We start from the raw sequence: 23592 nt of genomic DNA, 5'->3' as shown, positions 1-23592 counted from the left end.
CTAAGGATGAAAACGGGAGATTCCTATGCTCACACCTATATGAGGGGACTCTGTCCCTTGCCATCACCCAGACTGGGCCTTACAATCATCAGCACCCATTACCTTCCTGCTCTCTGCTCTGCTGCCCAGGCTCTCATGCATAAGCGTGGCAGAGGAACTGGAGGGAGAGGGATACCCATGCCCCGGGCCTTGGAAACCTGCTGCATCCCCATGTCTGGAAGGAAGCATGGCTGTCCTGCCCACGCCTTCCCTCCCAGGCCCTTTCAGCCCATGTGTATATTCCTTGCCTTCAGCCCCGACTCACTGCTCAGTCTGCTCCTAGTAAGGCCTGCATCACAGGACCCACACATGCCTCCCCCGCCCTTAGCTGGGCAGCTCTCCCCACCCCCAGTCCCCCTCCCCTGCCTGCCCCCTGGCTAAGAGCATATTCTCTCTGCACGGAAAGACCAAGCCACTTGACATCTCAGGGCGACATTCACAGCACCTGTCCACCTGATGGTAGCACCTGACCCCTTCAGTGTGGTCTCCTCTCAGGGTCCTCCAACTCACATCATGGAGACCCACACCCTGGCCCTTCTACAGCTGTCCCTGCTCTGGGGCCCGGCCTCACACCAGCACATGTTACTCATCACAGTACTGCCCCCAGTCCTGGCAGTAGTTCCTTTCTTTGTGAAAAATGGCAGTCTAGACATTTCCCACAGTCCTTCCCGGTTCCTAGAGTCTACGGTTCACTCAGCAGGAGAGGCTCCTTACAGCCTCCAAAACTCAGCTTAAAAGTCAGCTTCCTCCAACAGGGACTCCGCGCATCTTTCTGCCATCCCGAGCCTGTTCTGCTCTTCAAAACTGTGTGCCTGAGGGTTGCAGCGCAGGGCAGTTTGTCCCGGCAAGCAGGCCAAGCAGGAATCAGCTGTGTCCTGTCTTTTTTTCCTTCAAAATTCTCTTTAGATGGGAGTGACCTAAATATACAGTTAGAGGTAAGAGACTAGCACAGCGGATTAAACAGCAGCAAGACCTGCACGTATGTGAACAACAACAAGAAAAGTCGACCTTCAATACAGAAACCCAAGCTAAGATAAAGGGGTGAGGAAGGCGCCTGCTTTGCTCTCACAAGTCAAATGTAGACTGAGCAGAGCCACCAAACAAAGCAGCCACCACCATGAGTCACATGATCACGGACAAAGTTCACCTTTGCTCAGTAGGTCAGCCCTCAAAGTCACCGTCCCCAGCATCCATGCCCCTGGGTTCCCTCACGTCATAGGAGGCAAAACCAGGTAGATTTGCAGAAGAGGCATATAGGTCCCTTCGCACAGTGGGAGACTTAAGTCTTCCTTTAGTAACTGATAAATGCAGATGACAGAAAGGCAGGAAGAACCTCACAGACAGGCGAGGCCTCACCTGGATCGTATCAGCCTCCGCACAATGCTGCCATGAGCAATGAGAGCCTATATCAGGAGCCATGAGACATTCCTGGACAGCCCATGGTGTTAGCGCTGCCCTCACCCAGCACAGCACAGTGCATCCGGGAGAGCCACACAGACACACGTGGAGCGCAGACAGCTGGGAAGTCCACACGTGTTCTGAGAACTGATGGGACGTGAAAACTGTGGAATCAAAAGGAACTAAGATAAATCTGAAGATGTCACATGAGATACGGAGCAGGTCAACTCATATGGCAGGTCAACGTTGAGCTCAGTACCGGGTACACACACAGCAGGAAAAGGGGAAAGACCCAATCACTAACTTCAGCCTCTGCCACGGGAAACTAGCTCAGGAGACAGAGGGGGAAGCCGCACTGCCTCCTTGGCCCACTCTTCAAAGTCTCCCTGTCTCCTTGGCCAAATTCTGTCGACCTCCCAGGCCAGCTATGACTCGTGGAGGAAGATGATGTCAACTGGGAGGAGCTATCTGAGGTGTGAGGGCCTGGAAATCCCTTGGGAACCATAATCTTCAATTTCTCAGGATGGTGGCTGAGTGCCAGGCGCCATGCCAGCACCGGCCACTGGTGATCTCACTGGAGCCCATCCCCACTGGCTTCCTTCTCTCTCTCCAAAAATGCTTTCCGCCCTAACCTTGAGTGCTGTCTCTAGTACAGTGCATCTGTGACACTTTGTGTTGGTGCCGGAGTGTGTTCTGTGCTCTGTAGCAGACACACATGGAGCTAATTGTCAGGAGCCATGAAAAGGAGTCCATTCCATCTTGCCTCAAGTTCAGAGAACTCAAATCTGTCTTATTATCTATAAGACATTAGCTTGGTGGCTACAGGATGTTTTGGCCTTGGTGGCAGGTGTCTCTTATCTAGTTAAAAATAGACTTGGGCCCAGGTGTGTTTACTCTTGACCCCGAAGGCTGGATGGCAGGTGTGGCTACCAAATACCTGGAGGATTAAGGAAAGTAAATCTCTTTGCCCCTTATACATGATAATAGACGTCTTCTGCCATTTTGTCTTCACTGTTGATTGAATGCTTAAGATCATGAAAGAATAAGCTAAGGGCACATTCAGTATGGATGGAATGGCCCTCCTGACAGCTATCCTGTGTCTGTCTTGGATTCTTAACCCCTTTATAGAGCCTTTCTCTCATCCACACTGCCCCTCTCAGGCACGAATCCGGCTGGCTCCGATTGCAGACCGGCAAACACAACTTCTGACAAATGGTGCAGCAACATGGAGCTAACACAGATGGCGGCAACAGCGAATGAGCTGACTGACACACGTGTAGCTGAAATGAGGCCCCAGGCAGCTGAGGAACTGAACTACATAGTTTACGTTTTGTGATGTTTGAGGTCTGGGGGAACATTCTGGCCCCGCCCCCTAGGGGGCTCAGCGACCTTATTTATGCTAACAAGGACCTACAACACTCATCATGGCCGCCCGGGGCCCCTCCCATAACCTGTCCCGACCTCTGCCTGTTATACTGGTTTGCTTAGAGTCTGTGGAAACCAGAGCACCAGCTTCCCCCTCTATCCAGAACATTCTTCCCCACACAAACCCCACTTTTTTTTTTTAACCTGCCTATCTGGTTTCCCAAACCAGGGTTCCCTCCTGGCTTCTTTGAGAGGCTATTCAGACTTGGACATCACTGAGCAACAAGAGGGTAGAGACACAAGACTGGCCTGAGGGGAGGCAGGGACGAACCCCATTCCAGTCACTCTCACTCACTTACAACCTCAGCTTTCATATCTGTAAAATGGAGGTAAGAAACGCCGGCCTCTTCCTTGGGAGGCTCACCGTCCTTGTGAATTACATGCATGGACCAAAAGAGCAGGTGAGCGCAAAGCTGGGGAGGCAGAGGTTTGCGTGGGCCAGATGCTGACATCATAACCTTATGGTTGCAGAATGGAGGACTTCGTTTTGAGCTGCGAGGATGGTGGAACCAAGTCCACTCACAGCAGACTGAGGAAAAAGGTAAAGCCAGAGAGAGCGGAAGCATCGCCAGAGTCCATCTGTATGGCAGCTCTGGGCTGTGTGTGCTGTTGCAAATGCTCTGGAACCGACGTGCCAGCAGCCTGTGCACCCAGAGGATGGTGGCGCAGGGCAGAGACTCGCAAAGGTGGTCACCTTCACTAAGCATGTCGTTTCTTCTTCCTGTCACACCCCGAGACTGGCCAGTCCTCCCTGAGTGAATCAGAGACTGGACTGTTGTCCTGTTTACCCCTGAGGGGTGCGCTCCAGATGGGGCAGAAGCAGCAGGCGGGTGCACCAGGCACATGCTGGGGACCCTGTAGGAGGGATAAGGCTACGGTCAGTGCCAGCGGTGAGTGCCCCTCTGTGTAGGCTTGAGTGGTGGATGGGACGTACACTGCGAGACTGATGGGTCCAAGAAACAGAGGGAAAAGGCGTGTGCAGGCTCCAGGCCAAGCTGCCCCCAGAAGCATCCCAGGAAGAAGACAGAAGGGCTCTGCAAGGGGCCTAGCTGAAGTCCGGGCAGGGGAGGCTGCTCTGCTCATGCCACTGTGCCCCAAGCCTCTGGACACCCCTCTGAATGCCACAAGTTGACCCTGGGGACTCAACGTGTGCAGGGGATGCTTGTGTTAGCCACAAGTGTTAGATGTGGAGGAGCAGCGAAACTGCGACCCTCTCAGCTGCAGGGACCAGGGAGACCAACTGGGCTCTCTACCCCAGGGTACACCATGTGTCCCTTGCCTGGCAATTGTGTCCTCCTCTCCTGGACAAATTGATCTATGACTGGGACCAAAACTCTCCCTCCCTCGTGCTTGGGTGACTGACTTCATCCCCCACTTCCTCTGTGCCCTCAGTTTCCTGGAGGTGTCTCCTCGAGGACGACGACAAGGCTGCCACTTTGGAGACACTTTCAGAATTGGCAGTGTGAACTAGCAAAGCACTTGTAACCCTCCCGGGGGTCTGGGGACGAACCCTTCTCCCACCTGTGCACAGTTCACTATGAGCCCAGGGAGACCCCTTCCCAGTCCACTCTAAGCCCAGTTCTGATGCACGTTTGGGGTCTGGTCCAGAGAATGAACCAGCAATATAAAGTCTAGGAGATTTTGGATACAATACGTCACTACCTCTCTCTGGGCTCTGGTATGTCATCTGTGCAAGATGGATGCTCTATTGTCCCAGGCTGGGGCATTGGGTGAGGAAGGAAGCAGTGACTGATAGAATTGTGGGGTGCCTACTCCACTACTGTGGGGAGGGTGCTTTTGGTTGACACAGATGCCTTTAAGTTACTTATCTTCAGTTATGTATCCCTCATCCACCCACACTCCTGTAATAAACTCTCAGTAATTCATTGGTTCACCAAGCTAGACTCAGGAGGGGTCGCTCCTTTGACACGTGTTGAGAGGGGCTGTCCTCTGAATCAAGCAGCTGCCCTCTAGGTGCATTCAGCTGCTGCCCTTTGCAAAAGGTCCTCCCAGCTAAGCTGGTCTGAACTCATCACCTGCCAGTTGCTCCCTACCGACTTGCACACATGGCCTGGAGGAGGAGCTAGAGACCAGAGACTAAAATGCGTTGAGGGCTCCATCTGTGTGGCTGAAGGGAAGCCCTCATCCCAGCTTTGGGGGGGGGGAGTGGTCAGTTCACACCCTGTAGGTACCCATCACCTATGATCTATAAGGAAGCCTAATCAACTCATGGGTCTCCCCGGCCCCTAGTGGACTTCGGAAGAATCATGCATGCCTCGGTTTGTCCTGGAGAATTTAGAAGGGTCGACACTGCTTAAGTCTCCCCTGGGAAGGAATTTTAGAAGAAAAAAAAAAGAAGCCTGTCGTTGTTGCCCTCTCTCGGGTCACTACGTGTCTGTGTGTTACACACACATGCCACCCCTGGGAACAATCACCCAGCATGCCTGGCTCACCACAAGACTGTAATCCTGTGGGTGCACTCTCCCTGCTAAGCAAGTGCCAGTGTTTGCCCCCTAGAGGTCCTGCTGAGCAGTGACATCCATTTCTAGCTGCCTTTGTTACACAGGCATTGGTCATATACTGACCCCAAGCATAAAGTTCCCCTCCCACTGTATCCTGAGAGTGGACTCTCCACACCTGCTTCAACTGGTGTGTGCCTTTTGCTACTGACTGGGAGACTCTGGCAGGTCTCTTTCCCAGAGAATACAAGCAGTGGTCTTTATACATCCTATTGATTTCCTGTCACATTCAGAATTAACTGCATTGTGTCAATTGTGGCTGTGTATAGTGTGTGTGTGTGTGTGTGTGTGTGTGTGTGTGTGTGTGTGTGTTCCATGCTGCTATATGGTCCTGTGTCATTTCAAACATGTTTCCCCTCTGCAGCATTCACAATCAATATCACAGACCTGAGATCTCTGAGGATCCTAGAAAACTTCTGAGGGAGACTGTCTCTTGAGACCACCCCCTGCCATCATCCCATCCTTTGCTTTGATCTCTGAGCACTTGTGTTCTCTTTTGGGAGACCCTGTATCCTGAATGGACTCTATCACTCAGCATAATTTTCAGTGACGGACAGTCCTGAGCCCCATCATTCCGATGCACATTGACCTGAGCTTGGTCTAACATCACAGACCCACCTCATTCTCATTCTTGGGGTTTTAATTTTAGCTCTCACAAATGACAACAACTGGGAGACTGTCTACTGCAGTCTTACTTTATGTTTCCTCAGCCAAGCACTGAGAAAAGTCCCAAGCACTTGATCTGCCACTCCTCCAAGCGCTCGGCTGATTTCAACCTTAATAATGAGTTACCACACGGCGGTTGCTCTGAACTGTGGTGACCTGGTGGTTAGTCAGGAAGCAATGGATATTTCTCCCTTACCCTTTCAATCCTTTCTTTTCCAGACCATGCATTCCACAGTATCCAGATTGTTCCAGAGAATCTCGTTCTCCCAACACACACACACACACACACACACACACACACACACACACACACACACAACCCTGCCCTTTCTCTAGCCATGTTCGGGTAGCTCGGCTCCAGTGTACCACCCAGACAGAAGGTGAACGTGCTCCCGCAAGTTGAGGACAAAGCCACCACAAGACCACCCTTGCATCAGACACCAGTCTCAAACGCAGTGGAAAGCACACAGAGAGGCAAGGAGAGCCCTAGATTCATTATTAGGGCTTAGTGTAAAGACACCCGTGGGTGACGTCTAACAGGGTCCTGAATGTGGAGCTTTGCACCCTCTGGATGGGGTCATAAGCTGTCACATCCCTTGCCCATCAAGTCACCGCTGAGCTTGGACGCTGTTACATTCTGAATGTGAAATAACCATACAGGTTCATGTGTTTGAGCACTTGACTCCCCAGCTTGTGTTTTGGAAGGTTTGGGGACTTTTAGGGCAGAAAACGTATTCACTGGGTTGAGGCAGGGGGTAGACTAGTCCTCTTTACTCTCCTTGCTATCCATCTGTCACACTGTGCTACACAGCTTGTCCCGAGGTATGACCAGTCCAGCCAACTTATCCTCATAGACTGAGAGGCACAGGTACCATGAGCCCAAATGAACCTCTTCCCACCTTAAGCCAGCCTTCTGCCTTCCCTGGAGGTCAGTTCACCCAAAGTCAACAGCCATCTCGCCCTATGGTTGGCAGGAGCACATTCTTTGTTGCACTCCACTGGAACACACTATAGACTATTTTTAGTTTCTATATTCCCCATACAGCTCCGTAAACAAGGGGCGGAGAAATACACCATCCAGGAAAGCATCTGCAGCATGTCCAGGGATCTCTGCATGTGGTCAGTACCTGAGTCGTCCATTCCATCCCATCCTGCCTCGTCTCACCCTGGGCCCCCAATCCCCACACAAATGCAGCTTGCTCACACAGAACAAATGAAGGACTGTCCTCCTTCAGGTATGAGAAAGGAGACCTTGAGGGTGGGTGTGAGTAATAGGTGCATAGAGCATGCGAGCCAGGACTACCTGTTAACCCTCTGATCAAAACCCCTCTTCCTCCTACTCTTCCTCCTCCTCCTCCTCCCGCTCCTCCTCTTCCTTCCTGGGAGAGACTCCCGTCTTCAACTCTGAGGCTGGTGTGAAGTCTGACTTCATGCCTGTGACTGGCCTCCTTACACTGCATGCCACCAGACAGTCCACAGTGATGCCAGAATCCTGCTTCTTCAGCTTGTCAGTTCAAGGGCTATCTTCCCAGCGGGTGCTGCATTCCCTCTTGGTCCTGTCCACATTTCCCAAGCCTTGCAACGACAAAGAGGCATCAGAGAGAATGGCTGACCCATCATCATGGAGCATTGAGCTACCCCTCTCGATGACACACACATGCCAAGTGTGGGTCTAGTAGGGGTCTAAAAGAAGGGGTCTTACAGAGTGGGGGGCAACCTCACTTTCACTCTCTCCATGGAGGCCAAATAGTTCTCTTTGGAAAACAGTTACCGGGAGCAAGCAGATAGAGCATTGCATGCCTTGGATGGAAAAATCTGTCCGCCACCACTTATACCAGCTATTTTCTGAACACTGCACAACATGGCGCATAGAATGGAAAGAGAAACAAAGGCCTGAGCATGCTAGGAGGAAGAGGGCTGGCCACACATCACCAGGCACAGAGACTACGGGCCAAGGGAATCCCCAACCATGGTCCTGTCCAACTTGACATGAAACAGGTTCGGGCAATACTCGGAGACTTCACAAGGAATCCAGGCAAGCAATTTGCTTACACAAAATGTACATAGAAAATAAGGCAATTCTGGACTTGAGGGAAATTTTGGATTTGGAAATTTGGAAAGACTGTACGACTGAAAATTGCCACAATGTCATTTTACACCTCCCCACCACCACCACCTCAGGAGCAAACATTTATCTAAAGACTGCCCCCACACATCCCTGATCTCTAGGACAATTTCCCAGAGGTACTTGACAGGAACTTGCTGTGACAAAACACTAGTAGTGAGAACTACAAGACCAAAGGCCCTAGGAGGGCAGAGGTAGCTGCCCAGGGTATTCGATGGAGAAGGTAGGGCTCAGCTCAAGGCCTCGGGCTCACAAGGGAAGGAGGTCACAGTTGTTGGATTGAATTAATGTCCTCACCCGAGTGCAATTGCTTTTGTGTTCCTCCCAGGAGAGAACAATGGAATGTAGGCATCCTGGATGAATGGAGAGCTACATATGTCTGGCATCTGCCATTCCAGGAGATGGAGTTCCTTCCCGCTCTGCCTCTCCTCCAGCTACTGTGGCATTTAGGACACTTTGCTATGTGGGAGATTGGGAAGAGGCAGAGACCAGGATCTGTGCCTCTTGCCTTCAGACCCAGACTGGAAGACAGAGGTCAGCAGGGACAAACCCAGGTTCAGGACAGACTCTTGACTACAGAGTGAGGGTATCCACAGGACTGGGGAAGGGTCACTTCCTATTTTTCACCTGCTTCTAGAAGTCAGCTATCAGCAGTCTTTGGGTAGGCTTCATTAACCATTTGTTGTTTGGCCTACAAACACATTCCGTTAGACAATGTGACACCATTCTCCTGGGGCGGTGGTGCTCATTCTTTCTGCAGGGGAGGCAGAGGGCATGGGCTCCAGTACAGGGTGAGGTCAGTGGGGACAGTGGCTGGTCCCCTTGGTCCCTTGTATGACTCAGACAACATCACACTGGCATTGTCTCTGGGATACCTTAAATCATCATTCCTAATCCCATGTCATCCTTGTGAGTAGAAGGATCCTGGCGTTGCTAAGTCACTGCTGGGCGCCTGCTTAGGCCCTGTGAGTATCTCTGCTCCGAAGCTCATGTGGGAGGAACCCTCTCAGATGTGGGAGGGATTCTTACTCAACTACTCAGCACTAGGGGTCACTGCTGGGGCTCTGCAGTGGAGTCAGGAGTGAGAGTCCAGACTCCTGGAGACAGTACCATGTCCTCCCTCCCTGCCCTCCAGCACCCACTGATCTGGTCCCATCTAGAAAAAGTATTCGGGGCCCTGTTAAAATGTAGCCCTGCTGGGAATCCCTCTGTGTCTGGATGTTGACCTCGTTATTTCACTGTCCCAAAGAAAAGCAGATGTATATTTGCTCCAGGAGCACTAGTGAACACATGAATGATCCTATCCGGGTGACTAGTCCTCTGTGGAGAGTGGCCACAGCTAGTTCATCCTTGGACTTCAAGGTCTATCTTATTCAGCTTATCAATCACTCACTACCCGGTGTAGGACTGGGACCCAATTTGGTCATTCCCCGATTTTCAAAAGACAAGCAAACAGGCAATCACGCGACTACACAAATCACTTTTAGGTTCCTCGTATAGGTGGATGCCATTGGCTACCTAAATCCACGACGTCAAAAACCATAGGAGGACAGGTATAGAATGGTCTCCAGCTTCTGACCTCAGGCCCCTCTCAGGGTCTGCACACTGAACACCTCTGAGTCCAAAATGTGTCAGTCACCATAGGAATTTGATGGGTGATTTTTCCATTTGAGAGTGTCTGACCCACAAGGAGATCAAGGGTGATCAACGTCTTGCTGAAGGCCCCTGACCCTGCAGGGCTCGGCATGAGTCTGAGAGCCCAAAAAAGCACAGGTGGTCGTGGGTGATGCACCAAGGCCACAGCTGGAACAGCAGCCACAGTCTAGAACTTTCTACTTATGCCAGTGGTTCCGGAGGTCAGACTGCTGGCAGGCCAGGTGTGATTCCCGCCACAATGGGTGACGTCACTCAGGTCCGAGCAACACCAGCGATGGGAGACTGTGCCCAGAGCAGTCAGTGTGCACCCTCTGCATCACAGACTGGGGGAGGGGCTTGTGCATCAAGCAGGAAAAGGGAGAGTGCACGGGAGTCTGCTCTCGACATGTTTCAGTGACCCTGCCGAAGGGGTTGTGCGCCTCGGGCTGATGTCTCTGTCACCCCCTTTTCTTGCTCTGCCATTTAGATGGGATCCTTCCTAGGAGGCCAATCCTTTATCGCAGGGATTTTCAAAGCCCTGGGACATGTTTGGTAGAACATCTACTGTATGGCACACAAAATTTGGGTTGGGGTGTGACTCAATGGAAGGGATCTCCCAGGAAAGGACTGTCCAGGCACAGCCTTGAACATGAGGACAATGCCCTAGCAGGTGCCGGGTGGTGGCTGAGAATCTCCACACTGCACCATCAGCTCTGCTGGCTCCGGGATTCAGGACTCGAGAGTTCAGGGCAGAAGTGGGAACTGGCTCAGCTCAGCCTCTTGTCTCACCCAAGGATGAGACTAAAATTTACATGGGGGGGGGACCCAGGATGGAGCCCATAGACCATGGCCCTGGAGGGCCACAGCCATAGACAGCTATGATGCACCTGGACCCCGGGCATACCCATTCTGTTCTCTGACACAAGACCTTCCACCTGCGAGTCCTGTTCATTTGACTCAGTGTGCTAGGTAAACCCTGCCAGACCCCTGTCTCTTATGCATGCCTAACTCCAAGTCCTAACCCACAGGCTTGATTTTTTTGGAGAAGTTGTCCACACTGCTACACTTACATTTACCATTTTAATGGCCTGGAAATGTGTGGGGGTTGATATGAAAATTCAAAATTGTTTGAGTCCCTAACATCATGCTAGGTGCTAAGCAAGGATTCAGTTACTCAACGTTGGATTTATCTTATCCTAAATCCCGTACATAGCAAGGGCCCCAGACGAATAGGAATGGACCCAGTAACAGCCTAGAGAGAAGGCTGTTTATAGCCCTCTGTGTTCTGTTAGAGCTCTGTCTGGGACCTGACGTAGTAGACACAGCAAAGGTCATGTGTGCTATTAAGGAGAAAAGATACTGCAAGGAGTCAATGTCGTGGGCAGAAGGTCATAGAGACTTCTCAGAGAAACAGGATGACATAGACATGGAATTGGACTTTTGGGAAAATGTAACGATCAGAGGCCCCCATCCACCTCTTCCTGTAGAGTGAAAATGTAATGATTAGAGACCCCCATCCACCTCTCCCTGCAGAGTGAAGGAGTCTAGGCCCTCGATGGGAGCTGCAGACATGAGGCGACACTGACAGTGTCTTGGAGTGAGTGGTGCGGGGATAACAGCCCCAGGATAAGAAAGGGCCCTGCGTTCTCTCCTCTACTCTACCCTCCCCTCGGCCCCATGGCTACCTCATCAATACCACTGCTCCTGAAATGCGGAAAATCACTCGGCAACAGTGAAGACTCAGAAAGGACCAGCTTGGGCATTGGCCTCCTTGGCCCCACCCCTTTCTCATCTTAGACAGGGGTACCCACTTGTAATTCTTCCCTGTTCTTCTTTCTCCCATTTAAGACTCGCATCAGCAAGGGCCTGGTGCATCCAGACACTTGACATCCTGGGGGCAACAGTGAGGCAGATGACTCTGCAGAGTAACACCCTGGTTTCTGACACCAGTCTACAACCCCGAGTAGGAGGAACCCTTCAGGGCCAGGCAAGGGGTCCTTCAAGGAGGACAGGAGGCCTCAGCATTTATGTAGGGGTTCTGGAGAAGGCCCAGGATGCTGGGAGCTTTGGATATGAGCAAGTGGGGTCCTGCCTTCCCACAGTGTGCCTCTCAGCAGCCCCTTACATGGAACACACAGCACGGCTTGACAACGTGAGGAGGGATGAAGAGCGGGGAGAGGGAACCCAGAGTGTGGGGAGGGGTGGTGAGCAGAGGCAGAATGCTCCCATGCTCCCCTCTGCTTCCTTGGCTTTCAATTTTGGGAAACCAGGATCAAGGAAAGGGCCGTGGTGGCCCAAGATCATAGGAAAACTCATGAAGTGAATGCATGTCCTGAGAAATCCTCCTCCGGCATAGGGACTTGTTTCTAGTTAAAGGCACAAGCCAGCTGGGTGGGGATATCAGAAATAAAGTGGCCCCTGTACAGGGTAGGCATGGAGGGGCCCTGCATGGCTCCACCCAGTTACCATCAGGCCCCTGAGTCTCTGGGTCCACGGGTACTTGAGAGTCAGCTTCTCCACCCAGGGTCCAGGAGATGCCCCATCCTCTGCTTCAGCTCACTGTCAGAGATGCCCCTGAAGCCTGCCCAGTGAGAGCCCAGACGACCTCCCTGTGGAGGACTGTCACACTCTTCCCTCAGACAACACCCTTAGCTAATGTCACAAGACAGAACTTGGTAGCTGCCCGGTGAGAGTAGCCAGATATCTGAGGAGCATTCTAGAATGACACAGCCTCCCAGCTAGCCTCCTCTTCCTCGGTCACTGCATCGCCCCTGGGACCGGCCTCACCCCCCCACCTTCCTGTGCTGCTGCAAACTTCTATAATGAGAAAAAGACCCCTTGGAGGGTCAATGACCCGCCTACCTGGCACTCAAGCCACCTGGCTGCATGTCCCCTCCTGTCTGTAAAATGGGGTTTGCATTGGTTAGATTGACTGGACAATTTAGGGAATTAACATTGTGTTCGACTCTTCCATATTGAATGATGCTCATGTGTATTTTATATTGAGTGTAAATTTCTAGGAGGCAAACCTCAGGCCCAGGGAGCCTCCCCTGGGTTCTACCAAACACCCAGGTAGGAACTGTGCCGACCTTTCTGAGTGTAGACCTGAAGGGAAGCCCGCCCATTTTTTCCTAGGACAGGATGCTCTTGGTGCCACCTCAGCAACCAACACCGCAGGAAAGCTGAATTACAGCCCTAACGTCGCGGGAGACACATGTCAAAACCTGACATCACTAAGAGTAATTTAGACTCAGATGTGTTCAGAAAGGAGAGGCTGAGGTTACAAAGTGGGGCGCCCATGAGGTGGGTGAGGACAGAGTCCCTGCTTTGGGGTGCCGCTAGGACTGCGGTAGAAGGGCATTGCCATCAAGTTAGTAGGGGACATTTGATAGCAGAAGGATGTGGCAATAGCAGGGCCAGGATGGTTCAAAAGAAACCTAGAGTGAAGGCAGCAATGGTTATGAAGGGACCCTCCCCTAGAGGAGGTGGTACTCTGGCCCTGGCTGTGCAGGGCAGAGGCAGGATAATTTCCTGAGTGAGTTCAGGTGGGCAGGAGGCAGCAGGAAGGAGCACCCCCCTCCCCTCCGAGCAGGTACAGATGCTGCTGCCTGGTCTCAGCCAGGCCTTCTTCTCATACAAGGTAAAGTGTCAGGTCAGTGAAGACCACACACATACATGACAGCTTCGTCCGCTACCAGGGAACCACCAACCACGGAGCTACTTTGTCCCCAGTAATCAACATGAACAGATCTTCCAAGGCTGCCCATCTGAGTCCAAGCAAGCAGACTCGCTGTGGTGGGGCCATGGACTACTTCAGAAGGTTTGAGTCTTGAGCCACAAGAGCCAAGGAGACCAATGGTCCTCCAGAGGCTCCCCCCTGCTGCCGATGAGGGAAATTCTTACAAAGTGGGACCTAGAAGAGACCCTTCACTCCTTCAAGAGGTTTCCTTTTGGGAACATGTCCTAACCTGCAGTGCAGAGCGGGGAGTCTGGGTCAGCTACACGCCATTCTCTTGGCCAAGCACTCCTTCTGGGTGCCTACTCTCTCCACAGCCTCTGTGGGGTGAGAAAATCTGGGGAAAGGGGTGAGGGAGCCCTTGGGAGGGAGTCCACAACATCAGCATGGACTCTGGTTCATGCTCTGTCCCCAGGGAGCCAAGCACGTTTCTTCCATCTGGTCCATGAGACCTGTGTGACTCTGGGCAAGTCATTCATGGACTGACTATAAATACGTAACGTTCCCCTCACCCCACAGGGCTGGTGGGGCCACAGGAATGGTAACAGCTCCTCCTGGGAAATTCCGTAATACCATGCTCACAATACCACGCTGAACCTAACAAATGGCCACTTAGCTTTTTGGCTAGAGGTAACAACTCCAAACACCAGGCTCCCTCCAGACTGGTGGTGTTGGCTGCTTAGGCATAGCCAGGAAACACCAGTTCTTTTTCCTCGGGTTTCATGTACACTCAATATATTAAGCTTTTTTTTCTGTATATAGATCCCCTCCACCATGGGGAGTTTTTATTCACTTTACATAGCAATCACAGTTCCCCCTCCCTCCCCTCCCCCTCAATATATTAAGCTTTTCACCCTGAGAATAGTAGACCAAAGGGACATTCCAACAAATAAGCAGGGAACCATCTGAGAAGAGAATGTGACGTCCCTTTCCCCATGGATTCTTATTGAGACCCGAACACAGGCCAGCAGGCAACTGCCTGGACTTTGGGCCACTATACTGCCTTTTCTCTCTAAAATAATCCTGGACTCTTGAAAGACCTCAGTACACCCCCCTTGAGACTCAAGGTCGCCCCAGTGGAAAATGCCCCAAGGTCGCCCCAGTGGAAAATTCCCCAAGGTTGCCCCAGTGGAAAATTCCCCAAGGTCCCCCAGGCAGGGAACAAGGTCAGATCGAAAAGAACATCTGGTCCAGAGTGCTGACACATGAAGCTGCCAGACTGTTGAGATAAGCTTAATTTTGACCTTGTGGTTTCTCCAGGAAGAAATTATGCCCGTGCTTTTTGCAATACCCCTATTGCTTGCCAAGATTATATATATATATGTATAAAGAAAACTGTCTTAAAGCCCGGTGCTCTCAGCTAGCTAAGGCTGCTGGAGTGCCCGCAGGCGCCTGTGTGAACAGTAAACCTCTTGTGGTTTGCATCCAACTGTCTGGTTATTGAGCTCGGGACATCGCGATACGTTGGACCTGATTACCTTAGGTCCTTTACTCTGACCCTTGAGCAATTTAAGTTTTCACCACACTGTAAGACCCTCTTCCCAATCCGGCTGTGGTTCAGCTGGCGCCTGAGGCAGCTGGGGGACCACAGAAGAAAAGAACACCTCAGCACAGGGGGAAATATGGTGATGTGTTCCCTGGGCACCAGTCTCTCTCTTTTGAATATGCTTTCTAAGCTTGCCGCTGAAGGACATATGAGACAGAGATGCTGAGACATTCAAACGCAGTAACCCAGAAAGCTACTGCAGTGCCTGCAAGAGATCCTTGTCAAGAGAATCCGGGACAGGCCAGGAGGCAGCCACCAAGGGCATCCTGCTATCTACCGCAGTGCAGGGTTTGCTGGGCTCCTCTCAGCAGTGCCACGTAGTGAGTGCTTTTGGCACACTAGCGGCCAAGTCCCAGTGAGCTAGGATGTGAGCAGGAGGGTGCAGCTCCCAGTGTGGCAGCCACAGCCAGCTCTCAACCTCACTCGTGTCCAGGCTGCCTCGGTGGATCAGTCAGATCTAGTCAACATGACCCTGGAAACAGTAGACTTCCCTGAACCATCCAGCCCCAACCCAGCAGCTCCTCCCAACCCCTTAGTCATCACTCTCTTCTAGGTTTGACCAGCTCAGGCAGATCTAATTATTTATGCAACTGTCACACGGGCAGCAGTTGGTCGGAATGTCCTGAGTTCCGGGCCAGTTAGGCATCAGGCAGACTACTGGTCTTTCAGGGTGGCCAGTGCTAGAGAGAGGAGGAGGGGACTTGGGTCCCTACCTTCTTCAGGGCTTCATTTGAGGATAAGGCACTGCCTGTCAAGTTTAAGGTGAAAATGGAGAGCCTCAAGTCTGAGCAATGTTCTTTTCTTCCTCTAGGTAGGGCCTCTTCTTCCAGAAAAACAACCATTCCCTCTCTTGCTTGTCACTGGCAGTTTTAAAGTCTGCTCTGTCTTTTTAAATGTCCTGTCTGTTTGCTACAACACAAATTTCAGTACAGATCAAAAACAACGGAAATGCTAATGTGTCTAAAACTCAAACTCAAAGGAGTCTTGTAAGTTCCAGGGAGCTAAATTGGACCCACCCAAACAGGTTTGAGAGACCCCAGAGAGTTCCATACAGCCTGGACTGCGACGTAGCTACTCCAGGATGTGGCAGCTCCTCAGCTTTTGCTGCTGCTGCTTCTGAGATCTTTGTTTGTAGCATACTAAGATGTCGTTTTAGTTTTCTTATTGTTTTTTCAGAAAGCGGTTTAAATTTACATTCCTGGAGTTCCATCAACGTTTTATACGAATGATTATTTCCAGGCTGTCAGAATCTTCGCTCTGCCTTATGAGTGACAAAGCTTTGTCAAAACTGATCATCTGGATTTCTTTCATATGGCTGCATTGATCTGTTAAGGTCAAACGTGGTTTACTTGTCGTTTGACCTTGTTCACCTCACTGAAAGTCTTCTTCAAAGGCTTCCGAAAACAGAAAATCCCATCATTCTATTGGTTCTTCTCAACAGGAATCTTCAGGTCTTCAGCTTTTTCATCCTGTCTTTGTAGGACTGAAATTGAAGCAGTGAGATTTGGGTTTTCCAAAGCAGGCACCACGTTGCCTCTGTGCCTCTCGGATTTTGCAGCGGCCCTGTCTTCGTCGTCTTTTAGTGAAATGGAACCATAGGAGTCGGATCTACTGGACTTCCTGTCTAGTTCATCAACTTCCTGTGTTTGATTTTTGGCTTACTAAAAAGTTTGCCATCTTTTCGTTGTTTTCCACTAGAACCAGAAAAAGCAGTGCAAAGCCACCCTCCAACTTGTGTTCCAGCCCTCCTAATGTACACTTCACTTAATGCCCCTTCATTTAACGCCGCTTGTGAAAGCCCATAGACTCACTCACCTCTGGACTAAGAAATGGCCCAAACTGGCCACCTAAAGGCTCTTTAGATCCTGATAGTTTATGGGACCTTTCTAACTTCTGCCAGTGGATGGGAACCTGCTTATGGCAGCTGCCATCTTGACTGAGGGCAACCATGTGGCCCAGCTGTAGGTATGCCCACTCAATGGTTTCCTCCCTCTGCTCAGCCTAGGCAGAGGGGTAGTCTAGCCAGCTTCTGCCAACAAACCCTACTGCCAGACATAATTCATTTTCTTTTTTTTAACCTTTTGTTTCTTTGACTCTAATTTCTTCTTTCACTGGCTGTTGTGCATGACTTGTTTGTGTAACGGTGTGCCTTTCCAGGGCCCGGTAGGGCGCACATTTCATGCAAAAACCCTGCCTGTTTCATCTGCAGTGGATTTGCTTTCTTGTCACTGGCAGTTTTAAGTATGCTGTCTCTTTAAATGTCCTGTTTGCCACAAAGCAAATTTCAGTACAGACACATCATAAACAATGGAAATGCTAATGTGTCTAAAATTTTCACAAGCTCAAAGGATTCTTATAAGTTCCAGGGACCTGCATTGGACCCACCCAAACAGGTCTGAGAGGCACCAGAGAGTTCCATACAGCCTGGACTGTGATGAAACAACCAGATACCCCAGGATGTGGTAGCACCCCAGCTTTTTCTCTCCTCCTCCCCCCATAAAGATGGTCAATGCCCCAGGTCAGCAGGAAGAAGTCTTGAGAACTCGACGCCCTTATTCCCTGTCCTGACATGCCTAGCTCCTCAGCTTTTTAATAATAAATAAAGGTAGGGAATATAAGGATTCAGGCATTATGCTGGCCTGCCCCTGTCACCTGGCAGAATGCACTCAGGCAGTGCCCTGGTCAGCCCAGGGTTCCATGGAGGTGCAAAGGACCCCTTTAAGAGAAAGACCCCACCCACTTAACGGTCTTTCGGCCTGCTTATCTCTTTCTGCTCTCTTCCCTTTCCCTCTCCTCTCTTTCCACTCTCTTTGCCGTTCTCCTCTCTTTCCTGTTGTTCCCCTGGGGCAGACCGGACTTTTCCTGTCTCCCTCTTCTCTCCTGTCCCCTCTCTCTCTCTGTCTCTGTGTCTCTTTACCTCTTCTCTCTTCCCTTCCCCCTTCCATCTCTGTTCCCAGTTGACCAACACCTACCCCTCCCTCTGCTCCCTTTCCCAATAATAAGCTCCATGTGGGTTTGTTGAAGTTTTGTGGTTCATGCTTCATCACCCGCTGCAGTTAACAGCAAAACAACAGCAATGGCATGTAGGTGCCAGGGGTTGGGGGAACCTCGATCCTGAGAGAACCCACCATGTTCTCAGCTTTACAGCCAGGACTGCTCGGCGGAGGTCCTTCTGGACAACTTGCTTTATCTGCATCTCATGCCCAGACCCACCCTAAGTCACAAGAGGAAGCAGGTGTCCAGGAGCTGGTGACAGACTCTTATGGCTAAGAATATCAAAAGCTGAGGTCTTGGAGAAGCAGACCACACCTCCCCTACAGCCCTCTTCCCCAAGTAAAGAACAACACACCTGTAGAGGAGTCTTACTCTTTAATTTAGAAACTTCCTCCCTCATGCCTAGCACATAGTCTGGCCCATGTGTCATTAAACCTCCCCTTCCAATCCCCAGAAATAGATAAGGCCAAGAAATTATCTTTGTTTCAAGATCTGAAGGTGTGTGTGTGTGTGTGAACTGCCTCCCTCCCTCCCTCCCTCCCTCCCTCCCTCCCTCCCTCCCTCCCTCCCTCCCTCCCTCCCTCCCTCCCTCCCTCCCTCCCTCTCTCTCTCTCTCTCTCTCTCTCTCTCTCTCTCTCTCTCTCTCTCTCCAGGACCCCTAAGCACACTGGCTGTAGCAGGACACTCTAATTCTCGTCTGATGAAGTTGTCCACTCTTCATGTGGTTTAGCTCATCCTGGCCCCTGTGCATCAAGCCCATGTTGGTTTTCCATAGTTGGTTTTTCTCCAACAATCTCCACACCCGGTTTGAAAAGCAAGAGTCTGTCCTGAGCTATTGCCCTCTCTGGAGGCCACCGTCACAATAGGTAATCCTAACTCTTCCAGATACAATGACCCCTCTGGACAGATGTGCTTGTATCTGCACTTGTAAGAAACGCGCAGGCCCTGTGAACACATCTCCATCCCAGACTAGGGAATAGATGGACTAAGGTTTTTCCAGATACAGGTTGCTTTGATTTCAGGCCTTAGGGCACCAGAAATCATGCCCCCTCCCCACTCTCCTTGCTGTGTCATGCTAACTCTCTGCACTTACCCCATGGAGATGGGATGGCTTTCTGCACAGCTCTGAACATTTCAAAGGCACCAAGATAGAAGGTCAACTTAATGGCTTTGATTCAGATGGTTTCCATAGGAAGCGTGATAGCAACGGTCAATGCTTCACCTTGGAATTAATAACTGTGTAGCTATTTCCTCTGAATTCAAACCTTCTCTCCTGGAGGGAGGAGAATGGTTCATAAGAATCAGGAAGGTGATGAATCTTAGAGACTTGGGTAACTCAGAACAGTTGGGGGATAAACAAGGGGCATGACTCCCCCAAGGTTTTATAAGCAGCAGTCACTGGAGAGAGGAGGCTCTGGGTACTGATGGAAGCTACACAGGCTGTGCAGGAGTGTTCCAGAGCTTTCCCTGACTTGGGACCCATACTGGGGTGTGCTTTTTGGTGAGGGGTGGCATCCTCTGGGACACCGGTGCCCCTTTTAATGACCACAACAAACTCATTGGTTCACAAAGCTACACTTGGGTGGAATCCTCTTTGATCAACCATCCAGGTCCTGTTTAAGATGAACCGAGTTTGCCCACATCTCCCCAGGAAAAGTCAGGCAACAGTTATCTCCACTTTGAATAAGGAGAAGGTATCAATGTCTCATCCCTGTCTGTCTGCCTCTCACCACCTTCCTCTCTTCCCCACTTCTCCAAATGCAGTAAGATCCAAACCAAGGGCTCACATGAGGTAAACCTTGGCAACCAAAAAATACACTGCCTGTCCAGGAATTGTTCAGCAGTGTCAACGGGCAAGCTGGGACAGCTCAGCCAGTAAAGACACTGACCACCAGATCTGTCGACCTGAGTTTGATTCCCAGGATTCCCATGGTGAAAAGGGGGAGAGAATCAACTCCTGCATCGTGCCCTCCCCATCTGTATATTGCATGCACACCCCCCCAAAACATTATACAATTGTAAAAGCAAGTTGCAGTTAACACCCCCACCTGCGCGGGTAGCTCCAACACCACTGCACATAAATGACTCCGTCTCCCTAGAACCCAGTTGTTCCGCTGACTGGAGAGGGATATCTGCTGGGAAAATGGCTCAGTGGTTAAGAGTATTTGCTGTGCTTCCTACAATTTCTTCCTTGACTGATTTTCTTTCTTTTTATATTCAGACAGTCCCAAAGCAAAGTCCTTCCCTGTCCTGAGTTATTGCCTTCTCTGGGGAACCCAGGTCCAGTTTCCAACACCCATGTAGAGCAGCTCAAAGCTGCCTGTAACTCCAGCTTGCCTCCGAGGGCATTTATGAACACGTGACAACACTCACAGATAATATTGTAGACAATTTTAAAAAAGGGAAAAGTAATAGAGGGGAAAAAGAGGAAAAGAGTCACTCATGGGGGTCGTACATAAAAACAAGGAGTGGAGGGGGTGTGCTTGCTACATGTCATACCTCATTCTCTTATAGTAAACTCACATTTCATAAAGCCACATCTCAACCGTGTGTGTGTGTACACGTGTGCGTGTGCATGTGTGTGTGCATGTGTGTGTGTGTGTGTGTGTGTGTGTGTGCATGCTTGTGTGCCACAGCAAGTTTGTGGAGGTTTGTCAAAGGATGATTTTCGGAGAGTTTCTTTTCCCCTCTTTCTCTGTGTTGCCCAGTCTGGCTTCGAGCTCCCAAGGCCCCCTGCCTTAGCCTTTAAGTTCCCTGCTCTTTGATCCCTATTAACTTATTCTCAGAACCAAGGGCTGGACCCAGGGCCCTGTGCTTGCTAGGTGTTTTCTTACTGAACCAAATCTCCGACTCCTGACTCTGGGGGGAAATGGGTGTCATCGGCTTCGGAGTTCGATGTGAGGTAGAGGTACAACTTCATTCTTTGTGCATAGATATTCCATTGTCACAACAACCTATGATGGTTAAGTCTTGGCAGTCAACTTACTGGGTTTAGAATGACCTTGGAAACACACATCGGGGCCACACCTGTGAGGGACTGTCTAGATCAGGCCAGCTGTGGTACCCATCCCACCGGCTGGGGTCCCAGACTGAGCTCAAAGGAGGAAACTGGGCTGAGCAAGACCATCTGTGTGCCCCTGGTTGTGGATGCAACGTGATCCACCTTTTCATGACTGTATCCCCTAGAACTGTAAGGCAGAATAAACCCCTTTCTCACATTGCTTTAGTCACAGTAAGACATGACTGCAACACCACTTGTCAAAGGGGCTGTTAGATGAGGGCTTTGCTAGCCAAATGAGGTCAACTCCAACTACACATTAGACCTCTCAGATGTACTCTGTCACCTATGCATGTCTATTCTTGGACCCACATCACTTAGAACTGGGAAGTGTGAGTCTCCGGGCTTGTTATTTTTTTCCCCTCTATTCCATCCTATGCCTGAGTTTCTGCACCAGAGATTTTGCCAACTAGCTGGCTGGGGCCCCTATTTTTGATCTGGATGGAAACCATGGGTAGGCAGGAGAAGAAGGAGCAGCAGGCAGCTGAATGCAGCAGCAGAAGGGTGCTCTATCAGTGTTCCTATGCTCTTTCAAGCCTTGGACATAGTCAGCTTTGCCACGCTGGTTAGTTTTAACCATCAACTTGGCACAGCCTAGAGTCACCTGGGATGCAATAGTCTACATCAGACTGGCCTGGGGGCATGTCTTGCAGCAGTGACTTGTCACTAAATAACCCTTAATGTAAGAAGACCAAGCCCACTGTGGGTGGCACTGCTCCCTAGGCAGCCCCTCCCCCTACTATTTAAAACAGAAGAACGCTATCCAAACAAGCAAGCAGGCAGGTGGCACTGTGCACTCAGCTCCCGCCTCTCAACCACAGTGGGTTGGGCGAGCTGTTTTAAGTTGATCCCTTTACTTCCCCTCAGTGAGGGACAATGACCTGGAAGCACAAGCCAAATAAACCCCTCTTGCCCTCCTGCGTTGCTCTTGGCCAGGATGTTTTATCACAGCAACAGAAAGGAAACTAGGATGTCTCGCCTCGTAGGACAGGGTTCCCCAGCAGCTGGGAGTTAGGGCTCCCAGCCTCAAGACCAGGGGACTCTTGGTCCTTGATGTTTGACAACTCCCTCGGGTCTTTTTCCGGAGACCAGAGTCTGTGGTTTCTCTTGCTCGGGAGGTTTTCTGCCCTTCCTTCAGTTGTCTCACCCAGTTGCTTCCTGTTCAAATATTTTGTGCTGAAGCTGCAGTTTGGGCTCCCGACAGGGCAACCCCACCTCTTTTTCCAGGGGTTGCCACAGCCACTGAGTCCATCCCATGGGATGGAGAACTTTGCATCCTGGGAAGAAAGACCAACTCAGAGGATGCGAAAGCAACAGCCTGTCATGGGGACAATGAAAGCACCACGATGGAGAATTTGGAAGCCTCCAGACCCGGGGAGAAAGTGAGAGCTGCAGCCCCGGAGAAGAAAGTTCAGACACAAAGAGAGGGAAATGAAAAGGCACAGCCTTTATTGGAAGAGACGAACAGCTCCTGGTGCGGGGGAGGTGACCCTGAGCTGGGAGTCTACCCGCCCTTTCCTTTCTGGACTCCCTCATCTTCTCCCTCCTGAGGCATCCTCCCTCCAGCGGGCGGGTGGATTCCTTTCTTCCCTGGGTGGGCTTTTTCCTCCAGCCTGTGGTTAGAACGTTGCAGCAGTTACAAAGTTGGGGTGGGAGGCAACCAGGAGCAGGAAGCCCCCCAGAAGGGCCCATCCCTGCTTTCTGAACCTGGCCAAGTTCCCCTGAGCAGCACCACAGCGACAACCTACACACCCTGTGCCCAGGGCCAGCTTCACTGTTGGAGTTCCTCTCCACCTTGGTGGCTGGGCCTCTCCCGAGGTCAGAGATCACCCTCCCCAACCCCAGTCCTGTTCTGATTCAGTCGCTTCTGCTGTCATGTCATCAGCTCCCAAGGATGGCCATCGGACTGATGGGTCAGTGGGCAATGTCCACGAGGGCCTGAGCTTGGTCCCCAGAATCCACATAAAAAAGTTGGGCATGGTGGCAGGCGCATGTAGCCCCAGCACTGGGGGGAGCAGGGCGGGTAAATGTCTGGGCTTGCTAGTCCAAGCCTACTGAGTGAGTCCCAGACCAACAAGAAATGCTATCTCAAAACACAAGGTGAATGGCACCCTAGGAGCCACGCCCAGGGCTATCCTCTGGCCCCCATGTGCACCCTTACACGCAAGCATACACGGAGAAAAGAGGCCACTGGGTTTCCATCATGGCTGGACCAATGGCATTCCCATTGGTGGTGTGTCAGGACCCTCTCTCTTCACCCCTGCCCAGCATTAAAAGTAAAAATAGAAGTACCACGTGGCATGGATTTACTAGACTGGAACACCCCAGTGGGTGTTCACCATTCATGATACCAGGCTTGCAGAATCGGCCTGGGTATGCCATCATCACATGGGCAGACAAAGAATGTGACACAGTTGCTGCAGAACACACACCAAGCTCCCGGGTTCTACC

The sequence above is a fragment of the Mesocricetus auratus genome, unplaced genomic scaffold (genome assembly GCF_017639785.1).
Source record: "Mesocricetus auratus isolate SY011 unplaced genomic scaffold, BCM_Maur_2.0 Super-Scaffold_100025, whole genome shotgun sequence".
NCBI lineage: Eukaryota > Metazoa > Chordata > Mammalia > Rodentia > Cricetidae > Mesocricetus > Mesocricetus auratus.
Note: the sequence above shows the minus strand (reverse complement) of the source record.